The sequence below is a fragment of the Archocentrus centrarchus genome, chromosome 23 (assembly GCF_007364275.1).
Source record: "Archocentrus centrarchus isolate MPI-CPG fArcCen1 chromosome 23, fArcCen1, whole genome shotgun sequence".
NCBI classification, from domain to species: domain Eukaryota; kingdom Metazoa; phylum Chordata; class Actinopteri; order Cichliformes; family Cichlidae; genus Archocentrus; species Archocentrus centrarchus.
In genome coordinates, this window is record NC_044368.1 from 22,723,389 (window position 1) to 22,732,576 (window position 9,188).

At 42.8% G+C, this 9,188-nt stretch overlaps 1 long non-coding RNA gene across 1 annotated transcript; it reads left to right on the plus strand.

Annotated features, from left to right (window-relative positions):
- The first annotated feature begins 943 nt into the window (after nt 1-943).
- On the plus strand, nt 944-1,401 carry LOC115773222 (uncharacterized). The gene is made up of 2 exons (XR_004019092.1): nt 944-1,024; nt 1,199-1,401. It is a non-coding gene; the product is annotated as an uncharacterized LOC115773222 (long non-coding RNA).
- Nucleotides 1,402-9,188: the final 7,787 nt, after the last annotated feature.

Here is a 9,188-nt window from a genome sequence, read left to right on the forward strand (position 1 = left end):
ACAAAGTCACCAGAGTCCAAACATCACAACACAGGATGGTGATAAGAACCCAAGTGGCCAGAGCTCAGAGACCCCAAGTGGCTACAACCTACATCCAAGGCCAAGAAGTAGTGGACACCTGTGTGCCACGGCAGAAACATGAAGGAAGGTCTCCATCAGTGCCTGGGCCCTCACCAAGACCCAACAGAGGCCGAGAGCACAACCCGGTCACAGCCAGGCAGCACGGGCACCCAGAAAGAGGAGCCCAAAACACAGCACGAGCCGAGGGACACCGAACAGATTAGTTTTTATGCCTGTTTAATGGACAATGTCAAAAACTGTCTAAACAAAGGCATGTGAAACCATTAATCACATTCTTCAATAATGAATCGCACGTTAATTCCTCTATTCTCACCCAGGTGACTGTATGACCACCACAGACTGTCTAGGAGTTGGCGGATGCTTTAGTCCAGGTCTGGGAGGAGATCCCTCAAGAGACCATCCGCCACCTCATCAGGAGCATGCCCAGGCGTTGTAGGGAGGTCATACAGTCACGTGGAGGCCACACACAATACTGAGCCTCATTTTGACTTGTTTTAAGGACATTACATCAAAGTTGGATCAGCCTGTAGTGTGTTTTTCCACTTTAATTTTGTGTGTGACTCCAAGTCCAGGCCTCCATTGGTTAATAAATTTGATTCCATTGATGATTTTTGTGTGATTTTGTTGTCAGCACATTCAACTTTGTACAGAACAAAGTGTTCAATGAGAATATTTCATTCATTCAGATCTAGGATGTGTTATTTGAGTGTCCCTCTGTGTGTGTGTGTGTGTGTGTGTGTGTGTGTGTGTGTGTGTGTGTGTGTGTGTGTGTGTGTGTGTGTGTGTGTGTGTGTGTGTGTATACATACATACACTTCATAATATAATTCATCATAATATTTGGTTTATTTCCTAATTTGATTACAGTGTTCGATGACCAGAGTTGTTGTGCAATGTGTGCGGCCTACAAGCCCCCAGTTTCGGGACCTCAAAGGACAGACTGGGTGAGAGTTTGAGTTGTCAATGTGAAAATCTGAAGCATCCTGTACAGCTAGGTACTGATAAAGTTGTAAATAACATATGTCAAGCAAGTAAACACCCTACTATGTGACAGGAGAGAAGTATTTACTGTATTACTATACCACTAAACATATACGTTTTCTGTTATATTTTAACAGATCCAGTGTGACAGTTGTGACAAATGGTTCCATGCCCTGTGCCTAGACATCAAGAGCAAACAATATGAAAAGGCAAAGAGAGGCAGCTGGAAATGTCTGTTGTGCACCTAATGAAAAAATCTTTCTACCCTGTTCAATGTAGTTCAAAAGAGAGAATTTAAAATTATATGTAGAAAATAAAACTGTACTTCGTTTCAATAGCATTAAGGCTGTGCCTCATCTGTCTAATGTAGTAGAATAATTTCACACAGATTTTGAGTTTGTGGGTCACATGACCTGGAAGCTATTGAAGAAAAATCATATTTTTTGGATTAAAAAATGCTAAAAAATATAAAAAGGCTTAAAATGGGATAAAAATGTGTGTACCTCACCGATGTAATTTATTGGCATTATTTGATACTAGTTTCCTCACAGGTGGTCACAAGATAAGGAATTTATTGATTTTTGTTTCTCAAGAATGTTTGGTTCGGAAATTTATTGATAGTCCCTAAGTGAACCTCCGCGCGAGAGAACAGGGAGCGGCAGAGAGCGGCTGGACGAAATCTGAGTCCCTGAATCGGATCAACTGCGAGCTAGATGCCGCTAACTCTGCGGAGCTTGAATATCCAATATCCAACTTGAAACTAACTTCACCGCGGTGCGTTTTTTCTGTTGTTTGGAGTGAAACATGAAGTGTTCATAATGCGCACAGTTAGGCAGCATTTAAAGTGCGATTCATTATTGAAGAATGTCATATTTGAGAGTTTTTTAGACAGTTTTTGACATTGTCCCTTAAACGGTCAGGATGCTGGTTTTCACTGAGGTGCATTTTGCTGGTGACTGCTTTCTAAAAAAAAAAAAAATCTTTTTTCTCTCTCTCATAATAATTCAAGTTCACCCCTTTTGATTTGGGAAAGATCACATGCATGTCCTCACATATGCATGGATATGAGCAGGTATGCTAATGATAGAACACCAGCTGATGGGTATCTCAGCCTGTAGCTGATTGCACATAGGCTATTTCACTTTCCTAAGACTGAAACCTTATCGGTACTTCCGCCATGCAAATAATGTACATAAATACATTGTAATCATTATTGTCACGTGGTAGCAATGGAACGCACCATTTAAACTAGTTTGTGTAAAAAAGATTCGAACGTTCCATGGATCTAATATCAAAGGTAGTCGAGCTGTACTAGCGACTTTGTGTCTGACACATTTTCACTCAACTTGATTTTGCGATTCCATTTTCCACATTTCTGAAAGAGAAGACAGAGGCTTAGATTGCTGCCATGTCCAACAGAAGCAGCTTTCCAAGCAATGGTGAGGCTCCTCCTCAGTGGAGCACACGGGAACAGCGTCCTCCGCTAAATGAAATTTACCGCCTCCGGACGGAAAACCGCAACCTCCGAGAGAGCACTTACAAGCTGAGGGGACGCATCTATGGGCTCCTAGCAGAAAGGAGAGAGTTGGTCCACTTAAATGAAGTTGACTCCATCATAAAAGAAATGAAGCAACTTCAGGAAAGGAACCAAAAGCTGGAAGAGGAAAACAAAAGGATGAAGGAACAAAATGTGAATGTGGAAGAAACATGGAACATAGCAAAACTGAAAGAGGCACTCGTCCAAAGCAGAAATCCAGAAAAGAAGGACAAGGAATTTCTGAGTAAGAAACATGCGGAAGAAATGCATGAAATGCTGAAGCAGAACTTTGTTAAGCGCCAGCAGAAGCAAGAAGTGGAGAAAAGAAATCCAGCAAAGAAGGATATGGAAGTTCTGAGTAAGAAACATGTGGAAGAAATGCATGAAATGCTGAAGCAGCACTTTGTGAAGCGCCAGCAAAAGCAAGAAGTGGAGGAAAGAGATCAAGAAATCAAGCAGAAGCAAGAAGTAGAGGTTTATGAGGAACTGGTGAGGAAGCACCAACAACTGGAGGCCAAACATGCAGAAATCCAGGAGAAAAACATGGAATGGGAGGAAAAATATGGGCAAGTTGAAACAGAGCATAAAGAACTGGAGAGCAGAAAAGCAGCACTGCAGGAGGAGACCAAAGAGAACAGGCAGAAATACAGCAAGCTTGAAGAAAAATTCCAGGCAGTGGTTGAAGAGTTGAACAAATTCAGGGAGAAATGTCATAAAATTGAGGAGGAAAATGTAAAATTTGTCCTAGAAGTGGCAAATTTGGAGGAGAAGAACAGAGAGCTCGAGGAGCAACGAAAGAAAAAGAAAAAACGCTCCAAATTCTTCTGGTCCAAGTCAGGTGATGCAGAGGCCGAGAAAAAGGCCAAGAAAGCTAAAGAAAAAGTGGATCAGGAAGAAGAAGAACCAGACAAGAAGAAAAGAGGCGGCTGGCGCTGGTTCACCAGATATAAGAAACGTGGAAGTGTGGAAGAACCTGCTGGTGGTTCTGCTCAGGCTGGAGGACAGTAGTTTCCACCGCGATCCTCCCTCCACCTCCACCTTCACGCCTCCTTTCCTCTACCCCTTTCCTTTCTTCTCTCTCCCTCTCTGATCCCGCTCCCTTTCCTCTTTATTTCTCTCTTCTCTTCTCTCCTCGCTCTCCTACATTGCCTCCAACTGGATAGCATCAAACATTCAATAAATAAACTAAGCATCAAAAAAAAAAATCACAATGTTTCTGAACGCGTCTTCTTTTCTGCAGAACTGCAACTGTAAAGCCTGTTTGTCTATAAACTGGAAACCAGTATTAGTGTTAGGACTGGGTAATAATAATAATAATAATCTCTTGTAACCTGGTAAAACAGCAAGTGTACTTTGAGGGTGTAGGGCCGTTAAAAAGGAAGACACCCTTTTGGGAATTATGAGGATGACGCAGCACTTCTGACCTTTCAGCTGCCTGTAGAAAAGATATCAGTGATAAAGTTACTTTGGATGATAAATGATTTGTCACAAGAATAAAAATGTACACATCAGGCAAAAATAAGAGTCTGCCTTTCACAGTGTGCTTCTATGGATAAAGCAATCTTCATTTCAATGGCCTTAGATCACTTTAATGAAACTGCCATAGAAGTGGAGCTTCTGTTTAAGCTCTATAAAACACACAAACATGGTTCACACAGATGTCAGGTGCATCAAAATGGCACCTCCTCTGTCCTTGGCATTGTTTCTACTCATTATTTATAATTTCTCACTCCAAAATCTTTTTTTTTTTAAAGGGCCTCAGAAAAAAAAACATTGACAGGTACCCTGGTCATGTAGCTGGAAGAGATAGGAAAGTGAAATAGTCTATGTGCAATCAGCTACAGGCTGAGATACCCATCACCTGGTATTCTTTTGATACATCATTAGCATACGTGCTCATATCTATGGACATGGTTCTCTGTTCTTTGCATATGTGAGGACATGCATGTGATCTTTCCCAAATCAAAAGGGGTGAACTTGAATCATTATGAGAGAGAGAAAAAAAGATATACAGTGTATCACAAAAGTGAGTACACCCCTCACATTTCTGCAGATATTTAAGTATATCTTTTCATGGGACAACACTGACAAAATGACACTTTGACACAATGAAAAGTAGTCTGTGTGCAGCTTATATAACAGTGTAAATTTATTCTTCCCTCAAAATAACTCAATATACAGCCATTAATGTCTAAAGCAGCTGCAACAAAAGTGAGTACACCCTTAAGAGACTACACCCATAAATGTCCAAGTTGAGCACTGCTTGTCATTTCCCGTCCAAAATGTCATGTGACTCGTTAGTGTTACTAGGTCTCAGGTGTGCATAGGGAGCAGGTGTGTTCAATTTTGTAGTACAGCTGTCACACTCTCTTATACTGGTCACTGAAAGTTCCAACATGGCACCTCATGGCAAAGAACTCTCTGAGGACCTTAAAAGACAAATTGTTACGCTACATCAGTGGTTCTCAAATCCAGGCCTCATGGCCCCGTGTCCTGCAGGTTTTAGATGTGTCTCTGCTTCAACACACCTGAATCACATATAGAAGTCATTAGCAGGACTCTGGAGAACTTGACTGCATACTGAGGAGGTAATTCAGCCATTTGATTCAGGTGTTTTGGATCAGGGACACATCTAAAACCTGCAGGACACCGGGCCACGAGGCCTGGATTTGAGAACCACTGCGCTACATGAAGATGGCCAACACCCTGAAACTGAGCTGCAGCACAGTGGCCAAGATCATCCAGCAGGGTCCACTCAGAACAGACCTGGCGTTGGTCGTCCATAGAAGCTGAGTGCACGTGCTCAGCGTCACATCCAAATGCTGTCTCTGAAAGATAGACGCAGGAGTGCTGTCAGCACTGCTGCAGAGATTGAAGAGGTGGGGGGGTCAGCCTGTCAGTGCTCAGACCGTACGCCGCACACTACATCAAATTGGTCTGCATGGCTGTCACCCCAGAAGGAAGCCTCTTCTGAAGTTTGTACACAAGACAGCCCGCCAAGAGTTTGCTGAAGACGTGTCAACAAAGGACATGGATTACTGGAACCATGTCCTATGGTCTGATGAGACCAAGATTAATTTGTTTGGTTCAGATGGTCTCAAGCATGTGTGGCGGCGATCAGGTGAGGAGTACAAAGATAAGTGTGTCATGCCTACAGTCAAGCATGGTGGTGAGAATGCCATGGTCTGGGGCTGCATGAGTGCAGCAGGTGTTGGAGAGTTACATTTCACTGAGGGACACATGAACTCCAGTATGTACTGTGAAATAATGAAGCAGAGCATGATCCCCTCCCTCTGGAAACTGTAGAATAGATATGGATATTAGATCATTTTGTTCTTTTAGAGGACTACAAATCAGCTGCATGCTGTAAGACAGTACTGAGAATATTCAGATACTTCAAATCTTACACTAAAATTTGGTTGAAGATGTTAGGGCTGTTAATCACAATTATCACAGTTATCATAGAATGTACTAAGTGCTAAGCACAAATACCACTTGATATCTGGTGCACTGTTAGAAAGCAAAGATATGGATCAGGAACCACAGCTGTATCAGAATCTGCAATTGCATCAGTATGTAACTGTCTGAATTTTGGTTTTAATGTATGAGCTTTAAAAAGCACTCCAGCCTTCAATAGCTCATCAATATTAAGCCTGATAGCTTCAATGGCATGTGACTTAAATGAGCATTGCCCAATTTAATAAGGTCATTTGACCCCAGGTTTCAGCTCAACTGTATCAGGCTGGACAAATTTGACCCTTCCCTCATTTCAAGGATTCAAGGATTTTTATTTGCTATTTGTGCATGGACCGAGGTCTAGACACATTGGAATTTTTTGTGCAGGGCTCTCGAGGTGCGAGGTGAGCACCTACCCACTGCGACCCACATTATTCACTAACACTTTCATCACTATTTTTCACTAAAATCCTAATGAACTGTTTGTCTTTAGAAATGTGCATGCATTTATTGTGTAGTTAGATTCCCTCTAAAATAAGCTTTGTCTTTTTAAACATCAGTGCAGTACATGAGAGCATGTCCACAAGCAACCAGCAATGAGATGCAGCCCAGCATTTGACACTTGTTACCAGTTTTTCAGTCCATCAGGTGCAGCAGCCACACCCTGTGGAGCAAAGTAGATGTAGTCATTAGTAAAAAGAAAAATGTTCTTTTATTGATCAGTTCATCAAAACACAGTTCATAGTCTTTGGACTCCAGTCTCTCATCAAACAATAAATGTAGAGCAACCCGGGCTCCTCAGCTCCTCAGTCTTCTCCTTTGCGTTCGTACCCAGAGCTCCCACATTTCATCCATCATTCATTTAACATGGAGTCTTCAGTCACTGGCTGCAACCAAAACACCTCAGGTTGAACCCAGACACAGTCTCTGTGTCTGTTTGCACATCATCATTCTGTGTGCTTCCTCAGTTGGCAGTTTGCATACAGTTCATCAGTGGTGCACATGAGTTTGCTTCTGTAGAACCCAAATTGTCTTTTCTCATGAGCCTTATTGAAATGTCAGCTCACTTGACAAATTAAAGGATACGTCAGGTTGCTCCTTTTCCTCTTCAGGCCTCTCTGGACCTCGTTATGGCCAACAGGCTGTTTTTCCAGCCCAAGAGGTCATGTGGCAGTCTCTGGAGGTGACCTGTGAAGTTACCTCTAGGCAGGTTGTTCCTCTGTTGAGTAGGCTGAGTGAGTCCAAGCGGCGGTCCTGGCTGTGACAGTTCTCTCCTTCCTCCATGCCAGGTCACTCTGCCTCTCATCTGCCTCTCGTCTCTCCCACGGGTGTACAAGTCCAGATTGTCACCTTGATTAACATGCATGTGTACAACAGGCACAGCAGATTCAGTTAGTGTTAGGAATAGTTGGTGCAGGGATTCCACCCGTTACCTGTGTAGTGCTGACAGCAGGAGGAGCAGGCTGGGTGTGTGAGAAGAAGCTGCAAGACTCTGGGCCGTGTTAGCAGTCAGCACTGGGGCCTGAGCCTCAGTGTGCAGTTATCAGAGGTGTTTAGCCTTCTCCTTCCTCTGTTTGGTCATCTCTCACAGTCTCTCCTCCTTGGAATGTATGCAGCCCTTTTGCTGGACTCTCCTCCTCTGTCAGGATTTCTGCTATCTTAGAAGATCTCTGCCATCAGGATACTGCTGCCTGAAAAACTCCACTATACAGTGTGTTGCATCTCCAGATTCACATCATCAGGCAGGTTAGTCTGGAAAAACTCTGCTCAGCTCACTGGGATGTCTCCCAAAGAGTTTAAATGTTTCAAAGTGCAGAGCAGCTCCTGCAGCATTTTCTCCCAAGGAAATGATGACTTACTTGGCTTTTGTGTGATGATGAAAACAGTCCATCAGCCAGTCTCACCATGTCCATAAACATCCATGGCTCATGGGTACACACATCTCACATGTCGTGGTGCGGCTCTCTCCCTCTGCCCCTCTTACCAGGCGGAGGTGATACCAATGGAAACCAGTGCACCTTGATAGTAACTTCACACTTTATAAAAACTCACTGGAGATGAGCAGGTTTCGTTTCCAGGATTTATTGAAGCACAAAGTTAAACAAAGCACAAGAAAGCAAAAAGCCCTCCCGAGAGTGAGTGCCTTGGTGCCGTTGCAAAGGGGAGAGAGGAAGAGCAAAAAAGTGCGCTCCCTCCCAACTTTGCCTCTGCCTTTTATCGCCCAAACTCACACCTCCCCCTGCTGTTATCAGGACCAGTGGACATAGAAGGATGCTCCCAATCCACTATGAGTTTGATCCTCATGCAATGGCTCCATGACTTGTTCTCCGGGCTGTCATAAACAAACAACTTTTCCCACGTGAAAATACCTCCCACCGGAGCACTACCCCGCCCTTCTATCCATATTTTCACTAACTTGAAACACTTTTAGGGCGGTCTTATCTCAATACACAAATTTACTCCCTTACATTATTACAGTAGCTCAGGGGGGACTTCAACCCCCCTTTTCAGACCTCCACACTGGCAATGCTGTGTCAAAAGTGCACTGTGTACAAAGGTGAGCCTCTAAATATGAATGAGTGCAGTTCTACTAGTGGAAAAAAACCCAAGGCCCTGAGCTGAGCAGGCCTCAGCCCTTTCCACTCACCTAAAGCATGCAGTGTTCCAGTGTGTGTGAGGGACAATATAGGTGACAAATAATATATAATGTGACCATTAATCCAGTGTGTGTGATTAATATATGTAACAATACATGATATAAAAATATTGATAGTAAATACTGATGTCAAAATGATAAAAATACACAACTGTATTTTTAGACAGTTGAATTTGGTACTTATGGACTAAAACACACCATGATTGCAAAGAATAAGGTCTTGGCTATTCCCATTTCAAATTTGAAAACAATAGTTGTAAAACTGAGCATTTTACAGCATATTTCATAAGGTATAGGTTGTGCATTTTTCAGTGACATTTTTGGACACTACAAATGGACACTTGGACAACCCTGAAAAATGCAATAACTATTGAATGCTTCATCCTAGAGACATCAATGAGGGCTCTAATGAACGCTTACACTTAGAGGAATTAGAATATAGAGCCAAAGCCACTCTCCCTGTTTTAGAAATTCATAT